Below are 9,540 nucleotides of genomic sequence, written 5' to 3'. Positions count from 1 at the left end.
ATATGGTAGTTCTATTTTTAGTTTTTTAAGGAACCTCCTTACTGTTCTCCATAGTGGTTGTACCAATTTACATTCCCACCAACAGTATAGGAGGGTTCCCTTTTCTCCACATCCTCTCCAGCATTTATTATTTGTAGACTTTTTGATGATGGCCATTCTGATTGGTGTGAGGTGATACCTCATTGTAGTGTTGATTTGCATGTCTCTAATAATTAGTGATGTTGAGCATCTTTTCATGTGCTTTTTGGCCATCTGTATATCTTCTTTGGAGAAATGTCTACTTAGATCTTCTGCCCATTTCTTGATTGGGTTGTTTGTGTTTTTTTTGACTTGGAGCAGGATGAGCTGTCTGTATATTTTGGAGATTAATCCCTTGTCAGTTGCTTCATTTGCAGATATTTTCAACTCATTCTGTGGGTTGTCTTTTCATTTTGTTTATGGTTTCCTTTGCTTTTAAGTCTAATTAGGTCCCATTTGTTTATGTTTGTTTTTATTTTCATTACTCTAGGAGGTGGGTCAAAAAAGATGTTGCTGCAATTTATGTCAAAGAGTGTTCTGCGTATGTTGTCCTCTAAGAGTTTTATATTTTTATAGTGTCTGACCTTACATTTAGGTCTTTGATCCATTTTGAGTTTATTTTTGTGCATGGTGCCAGGGAGTGTTCTAATTTCATTCTTTTACATGTAGCTGTCCAGTTTTCCCAGCACCACTTATTGAAGAGACTGTCTTTTCTCCATTGCATATTCTTGTCTCCTTTGTCGTAGATTAATTGACCATACATGCGTGGATTTATTTCTGGGCTTTCTATCCTGTTCCATTGATCTAATATATTTCTGTTTTTGTGCTACTACCATACTATTTTGATGACTGTAGATTTGTAGTATAGTCTGAAGTCAGGGAGCCTGATTCCTCCAGCTCCGTTTTTCTTTCTCAAGATTGTTTTAGCTATTTGGAATTTTTTGTGTCTCCATATAAATTAAAATTTTTTTCATTCTAGTTCTGTGGAAAATACCATTGTAATTTGATAGGGATTGCATTGAATCTGTAGATCGCCTTGGGTAGTATAGTAATTTTCACAATATTGATTCTCCCAATCCAAGAACATGGTGTATCTTTCCATATGTTTGTGTCATCTTCGATTTCTTTCACCAGCATTTTATAGTTTTCAGAGTGTCGGTCTTTTGTCTCCTTAGGTAGGTTTATTCCTAGATATTTTATTCTTTTTGATGCGATGGTAGATGGGATTGTTTCCTTAATTTGTCCTTCTGATCTTTCATTGTTAGTGTATAGGAAGATGCAACAGATTTCTGTGTATTAATTTTGTATCCTGCAACTTTACTGAAATCGTTGATGAGCTCTAGTAGTTTTCTGGTGGCATCTTTAGATTTTCTATGTGTAGTATCATGTCATCTGCAAACAGTGACTGCTTTACTTCTCCAATTTGGATTCTTTTTATTTGTATTTCTTCTCTGATTACCATGGCTAGGACTTCCAAAACTATGTTGAATAGAAGTGGTGACAATGGACATCCTTGCCTTGTTCCTGATCTTAGAGGGAATGCTTTCAGCTTTTCATCGTTGAGAATGGTGTTAGCTATGGGTTTGTCATATACGGTCTTTATTATGTTGAGGTAGGTTCCCTCTGTGCCCACTTTCTGGAGAGTTTTTTCATAAATGGGTGTTGAATTTTGTCAAAAGCTTTTCCTGCATCTATTGAGATGACCATATGGTTTTTATTCTTCAGTTTGTTAATGTGGTGTATCACACTGATTGATTTGCGGATATGGAAGAATCCTTGCATCCCTGGGATAAATCCCACTTGATCTTAGTGTATGATCCTTTTAATGTATTGTTGGATTCGGTTTGCTAATATTTTGGTCAGTATTTTTATGTCTGTGTTCATCAGTGATATTGGCCTGTACTTTTCTTTTTTTGTGGTATCTTTTATTGTGGTATCAGGGTGATGGTGGCCTCATAGAATGAGTTCAGAAGTGGTCCTTCCTTTGCAGTTTTTGAAAGAGTTTCAGAAGGATAGGTGTTAACCCTTCTCTAAATGTTTGATAGAATTCACCTGTGAAGCCATCTGGTCCTGGACTTTTGTTTTTGGGGAGTTTTTATTTTTAATTAATTAATTAATTTTTGGCTGTGTTGGGTCCTCATTGCTGTGCACGGGCTTTCTCTAGTTGTGGCGAGTGGGGAGTACTCTTCATTGTGGTGTGTGTGGGCTTCTCATTGTGATGGCTTCTGTTGTTGTGGATCATGGGTTCTAGGCATGTGGGCTTCAGTATTTGCAGCACATGGGCTCGGTAGTTGTGGCTTGTGGGCTCTAGAGTGCAGACTCAGCTGTTCTGCGGCCTGTGAGATCTTCCCGGACCAGGGCTCAAACCTGTGTCCCTTGCATTGGCAGGCAGATTCTTAACCACTGAGCCACCAGGGAAGTCCCTCTTGGGAGTTTTTTAATCACAGTTTCAGTTTCAGTATTATGATTGGTCTGTTCGTATATTCTTCCTGGTTCAGTCTTGGGAGATTGTTCCTTTCTAAGAAATTGTCTGTTTCTTCTAAGTTGTCCCTTTTATTGTCATATAGTTGTTTGCAGTAGTCTCTTATGATGCTTTGTGTTTCTGTGGTGTCAGTTGTAACTTCTCCTTTTTCATTTCTAACTTTATTGATTTGAGTCCTCTCCCTTTTTTTCTTGATGAGTCTGGCTGAAGGTTTATCTATTTTGTTTATCTTCTCAAAGAACCAGCTTTTAGTTTCATTGATCTTTGCTATTGTTCTCTTCATCTTTATTTCATTTGTTTCTGCTCTGATCTTTATGATTTCTTTCCTTTCAGAACTTTGGGTTTTGCTTGTTCCTCTTTCTCTAGTTACTTTAGGTATAAGGTTTGGTTGTTTATTTGAAGTTTCTCTTGTTTCCTGAGGTAAGATTGTATTGCTATAAACTTCCCTCTTAGAACTGCTTTTGCTGTGTTTCATAGGTTTTGGATCGTTGTTTTCGTTGTCATTTTTCTCTAGGTATTTTGTGATATCCTCTTTGATTTCTTAGTGATCCACTGACTGTTTAGTAACATATTGTGTAGCCTCCATGTGTTTGTTTTTTTTACAGCTTTTTTCCTGTAGTTGACTTCTGATCTCATAGCATTGTGGTCAGAAAAGATGCTTGATATGATTTCAATTTTCTTAAATTTATTGAGGCTTGATTTGTGGCCCACGATGTAATCTGACTTGGAGAATGTTCCATGTGCTCTTGAGAAGAAAGTGGATTCTGCTGTTTTTGGATGGAATGTTCTATAAATATAAATTAAGTCCATTTGGTCTAGTGTATCTTTTAAGGCCTGTATTTCCTTATTGATTTTCTGTCTGGGTGATCTGTCCATTGATGAAAGTGGGGTGTTAAAGTCACCCACTATTATTGTGTTACTGTTGATTTCTCCTTTCATGGCTGTTAGCATTTGTGTTATATATTGAGGTGTTCCTATGTTGGGTGCATATATATTTACAATTGTCATATCTTGTTCTTGGCTTGATCCCAGGATCTTTATGTACTGTTCTTTTTTGTCTGTTGCAACATTCTTTATTTTAAAGTCTATTTTGTCTGACAATGAGTATTGCCACTCCAACTTTCTTTTGATTTACATTTGCATGGACACATTTTTCCATCCCCTCACTTTCAGTCTGTATGTGTCCCTAGATCTGAAGTGGGTCCCTTGTAGACAGCATATATATGGGTTTGTTTTTGTATACATTCAGCCAGTCTGTGTCTTTTGGTTGGAGCATTTAATCCATTCACATTAAAGATAATTATCGATATGAAGGTTCTTATTGCCATTTTGTTAATTGTTTTGGATTTGTTCTTGAAGTCTTTTTCTTCCCTTCCTCTTTTGTCCTCTTTTTTAGTGATTTGGTGTCTATCTTTAGTGATGTGTTTAGATCGCTTTTTCTTTTTTGTGTGTGTATTTAACAAAGATTTTTGGTTTGTGGTTCCCTTGAGGTTTTGATATAGCAGTTTATATATAAACAAGATTGTTTCAAATTGCTGATCTCTTCAATTCAAACGCATTTCTGATATCTTGCATTGGTACTCTCCTCATGATTGCTGGTTTTGAAACTATATTTGTGTGTGGATGATTTCCTACCTTTACTTTATGTTTGTCTTTACTGGTGAGCTTTCTCATTCATAATATTCTTTTTTTTGCGGTACGCAGGCCTCTCACTGTTGTGGCCTCTCCCGTTGCGGAGCACAGGCTCCGGATGCGCAGGCTTAGTGGCCATGGCTCACGGGCCCAGCCGCTCTGCGGCATGTGGGATCTTCCCGGACCGGGGCACGAACCCATGTCCTCTGCATCGGCAGGTGGACTGTCAACCACTGCGCCACCAGGGAAGCCCATTCATAATATTCTTGACTCTAGTTGTGGCTTTTTATTTTCCGCCTAGAGAAGTTCCTTTAGTATTTGTTGTAATGCTGGTTTGGTGGTGCTGAATGCTCTTAGCTTTTGCTTGTCTGTAAAACTTTTGATTCTCCATCGAATCTGAATGAGAGTCTTGCTGGATAGAGGATTGTTGGTTGTAGTTTTTTCCCTTTCATCACTTTAATCGTTCACTCCCTTCTGGCTTGTAGAGTTTCTGCTGAAAAATCAGCTGATAACCTTATGGGGGTTCCCTTGTATGTTATTTGTTGCTTTTCTCTTGTTGCTTTTCCCTTGTTGCTTTTAATATTTTTTTCTTTGTCTTTAATTTTTGTCAATTTGATTAATATGTGTCTTGGCGTGTTCCTCCTTGGGTTTATCTTGTGTGGAACTCTCTGCACTTCCTGGACTTGAGTGAGTGATTCCCTTCTTATGTTAGGGAAGTTTTCGACTCTAATCTCTTCACATATTTTCTCAGGCCCCCTCTCTTTCTCTTTTCTGGGACCCCTATAATGTGAATGTTGGTGTGTTTAATGTCCCAAAGGTCTCTGAGACTGTCCTCATTTCTTCATTCTTTTTTCCTTATTCTTTTTCTGTGGAAATGATTTACACCAGCTCACTTATTCATTCTGCCTCAGTTACTCTGCTATTGACTCCTTCTAGTGTATTTTTGATTCCAGTTATTGTATTGTTCATCTCTGTTTGTTCTTTAAATCTTCTAGCTCTTTGATAAACACTGCTTGTAATTTCTCAGTCTGTGCCTCCATTCTTTTTCCAAGATCTTGGATCATCTTTACTATCATTACTGTAAATTATTTTTCAGGTAGGTTGCCTGTCTCCACCTCATTTAGTTGTTCTTGTGAGTTTTTATCTTGTTCCTTCGTCTGGAATATATTTCTCAGTCGTCTCATTTTGTCTGAGTTTCTTTGTTTGTGGTCTCCTTTCTGCTGGCTGGAGGATCATAGTTCCTCTTGCTTCTGCTGTCTGCCCTTTGGTGGGTGAGGTTGGTCCAGGGGCTTGTGCAGGCTTCCTGGTGGGCGAGACTGCTGCCTGCCCACTGGTGGGTCTCGTCCCTCTGGTGGGCAGAGCCGTGTTAAGGGATGTGTTTATAGGTAGCTTTGAGCTCATTGTGGCTTTAGGCACCCTATCTGCTGATGGGTGGGGCTGTGTTCCTATCCTGTTGGTTGTTTGGCCTGAGATTTTCCAGCACTGACCTGAGTAGGGCCAGGTCTTGATGCCAAAATGGCAACCTTCAGGAGAGCTCACACCTATCAGTATTCTCTGGGGCCTCTGCCACTGGTGTCCTTGCCCCCCGCAGTGAGCCACAGTGGATCCCTGCCTCCCCAGAATACCCTCCAAGACTCGTAAGTAGGTCCAGCCTTGGCTTCTACGGAGTTACTGCTTTATGCTGGGTCCCAGTGTACGTGAAACCTTGTTTGTGCCCTCCAAGAGTGGAGTGTGTGTTTCCCCCAGTCCTGTGGACCTCCTGCACTCAAGTCCTGCTGGGCTTCAAAGCTAAATGCCTTGGGAATTCCTCCTCCTGATGCCAGACCCTTAGGCTGGGGAGCCTGATGGTGGGGCTCAGGACTCTCACTCTTGTGGGAGAACCTCTGTGATATGATTATTTTCCAGTTTTTGGGTTGCCCATCCGGCAGGCATGGGATTTGATTATGTCATGAAAGTGCCCCTCCTGCTGTCTTGTTGTGGCTTCTAAAAGCATTTTAATTTGAACAGATTTCTTTGTGTAAGGCTTTATTGGGTGTTCTGGGGAATGGACAGATTTCCTTCCTACAAATTATTCAGTGTCTAGTGGAGGAAGATGCAGAGTGACAAAGACAAATGCCGAGAGGGTAGCGTTAAGGCAGAGTGTGAGGAGTGTGCAGAAAGTTCTCAGGTCCAGCAGAAGTGATACTTTATATTCCTCCTAGAAAATCTGAGGGAGCTTAGCCTCTTAATTAGAAGTGATGTTTTCGCTGGAGCTTGACAGATTGGTAGGCTTTGAGGTGGGAAGAGAGGAGAAGAGTGAGGTGTGGAATGGCTGGGGAAAAGCCCGGGCAGAAGCACAGAGCTGGCAGCATGCAGGGTGTATTCTGGGATTGGAACCTTAATCTAAAAGGATTTTAATGCAGTGGGGAAACAATTATAGAGTAGACTGGGCTTGGGTTGTGGAGGGCTTTAAATATGATGGCCCTTCTGTATATAATGGGAAACTGCCAAGGTTTCTGAACAGGGAGTGCCCGAATTCAGTCTAGTGTAGTATGGATGATGGAGAAGTATGGATTTAAGGAGGGGTGGTTAGATGAGAGGTTATTGGAATCATGGAATCTTCTCTTTCCATTTGTTCTGCTACTTTTGTCTAAGCCCCTCTGTCTCACACCCACGTTATTGCAGTAGTCTATGAAGTAGTCTTTATTTCCACTTTGCCCCCACAAAGCCGTTCCTTCAGTACAGTCAACGGGATCTTTTTTAGACCATAAATTAAATGTTACACTGCTGCTTAAAATCTGTCATCATCTCAATGCACTTGGACTAACATCTGAATCCCTTCCCATAATGTACAAGGAAACCTTCTGCAGGATCTGTCATCTTCCTGCCTCTCACATTCAAGCTGACTTGCACTCTCTCACACCCTGGCACTGGCGGAGTATTTTCCAAACCACTTGCTTCCCTTGACTGTTGCCATTAGCTGTTTCACCCTTTTGCTCCTGGCTTAGGTGCCACCTCAGAGAGCCCTCTTTGACCACCCCATTCTAATTCCACACTGCCCTGTATTTACTTCCTGACACTTACCCACCTGTGATGATTTTGTCTGTCTTGTCTGACCTGTACCTTAATATCATAAGCTCTGTGAGGGCATAACTGTGTCTTTTGGGTTTACTGCTTTACCCACTTTGCCTGGCGTGTGCAGAAAACCATTTGATGAATGGATAAGGAGCACAGGCAACCTTCTGGTGATAGAAATAAAATATATGGTGATTGTGGCAGTTACATACAGGGTTCGTCCAGAAGGCATTGGGGAACGGGGATTGGAGCATGAAAGAAGAGGCAGGGAGTAAAAGTGCAGATTTAGAATTGATCTATTTTGAGCTCATGATTGAGGAGGTGGGAGTGGATTGAGATAGAAAGTGTGTTTGAGAGAAGGTCCAGGTTAACACATTTGGGGAGAATGAACATTTAGGAAATTAAAAGATTAAAAGGCAGGAAAAAGCCAAGAGAAGCAGCCCATAATTGGAAAGACCCAGGAGACCATTGTCAAGGAGGCTGAGGGGTGGTAAAGAGCTTTGAGTGCTGTGCAAGGATTGGGGGGTAAGGGGCGGCAGCGCCGGTTTAGAGGTTGCTGATGAGTTTGAGATTTGTTTTGGTCAGTCTGCTTGGGGGACCAGCTTATAGTGGGTTTTGGTGTGATTGGAGGAAAAGGAAGTGGGGGAAGTAAGTTCGGGTTACTACTCATAGAAATTCTGTGGCAAAGTCAGAGGGTGATGGGGCAGTTGAATTGCTTGATAGGGTGGGATGTTAGAGGCATAAGAAGAAGAGCCAGTGCAGGGCACTCAGTCATAGATACGTAGGTATGCAAGTCTGGAAGCAGCTATTACTGTTTAGGTACATAAGCATTTGAGAGATTCAAAAGCTTGTGGTTTGTAGGCTTTCTGACTGGTGAGTGAGAATGGCATCGTGCAGTGCTGCTCAGACTGAGGTAAAGGGCCAGTTTAAAAAATTTTTAACCTTCACCATCGTGGAATGATATAATTTACTAATGTAATACAAAAAATGAACTGTTAGAAAAATAATCATACTCTCGGATATTGTGGCAATATCAAATTACTATAAAAGTTTCTGAATGCTTTTAATTTCTGTCTCTCATTGTAGATTGGTAATGAACAGTTTGTGGATGCTCCCAGGCTGCAGTCTTTCTTTCAGTAGCACTAATGTAGTGGGTGAGGGAGCAGGAGATCCAGGTATTTTTCTTGAGTGGCCCATCTGAGTTCTTAGGTGGGCTAGTGAGTTCCAGGTTAAGATCACCCAGTAGGAGTCGCATGCTAACACTAGCAAAAAGTAGAGACTCTACTTTTATAAACTCCAAGTGTAGTAAACAAGTCAGTAGTCTTGAATAAGATGTTGGCCCCTTTCTCTTCTAATACTTAAAATTACTTGAAGTAAAGGAAAACTGTTTAAACACATAACAGTTAAACTATGAGGATTACTACCTTAAATATGAGTACTGTTAAAATATGAGAACTCTTACCAATCAGTTCTAAAGCCAGGAAGTAGTTAAGCACATATTCTGAGTTTTATGAAGAATTCAGAACAATATGAGAAAGTGATAATGATAGATAATGAATGCTATCTCCCGTTACGACATTACGTTGAGTGAAAACTGTGGAATTGCATTTTGCTCTGATGATAGCTGGGTAAAAGTATTGCATGTGTATTTTATTTGTCAGGACACTTACAGTCATAAGTGATAGAAATGCAGCTCAAGCCAGCTTCAGCACAAAGTGGGCATTTCTTGGTTTATGAGGAAGCAGGGGACTGGCGGGGTAAAACACATTCAGTGAAACTACTGCCAGGTTACCATCAGGACTCACTCTCAAGATGGGAACTAGCTAATTGTGGAGGTGGGGTAGAGAAATCCTTCAGTGTAAGAAAGCTTGTGACCAAGCCTGAGGCCAGAAAAGGTAAAAGAACAGCAGTGGTTTGAACTTGAACCCAGGCTACCCATGCTTAACTGCTGTACAACTTCTTCCTCTGCCCGACAGAGCGTCCTGACAGTGTTTCTAATGCAGGGATGCCATTATTTAAATTTGACATTTTAGTACAGATCTTTTGCTCACAGATTTCAGAGGATTTAAATTGAAAAATTGTCTTCATGCTCACTAGCATTCAGCTGCTATTTATAGCTTGTTACAGTATCTCACTCTTTTTCAAAAGGGACTATTTTCATTCATTCTCCCTGCTTTGGGCAATATGAAAAACAAAATAAATTGTCTGTTATGAAAATTAATAGCACCAAAGAGTGCAATGTCTTGTTTTCCGTGATTCTGTGTTGTAATTAGAGATTAAACATTTATGTTTAGTCTTATTTGGACAATACTGTCCATTTCTTTAGGATATAAATATTTAACTCGGGGCGGGGG

This window comes from Mesoplodon mirus (assembly GCF_964341445.2).
Source record: "Mesoplodon mirus genome assembly, chromosome: 7".
NCBI classification, from domain to species: domain Eukaryota; kingdom Metazoa; phylum Chordata; class Mammalia; order Artiodactyla; family Ziphiidae; genus Mesoplodon; species Mesoplodon mirus.
This window is presented reverse-complemented; position numbering follows the sequence as displayed.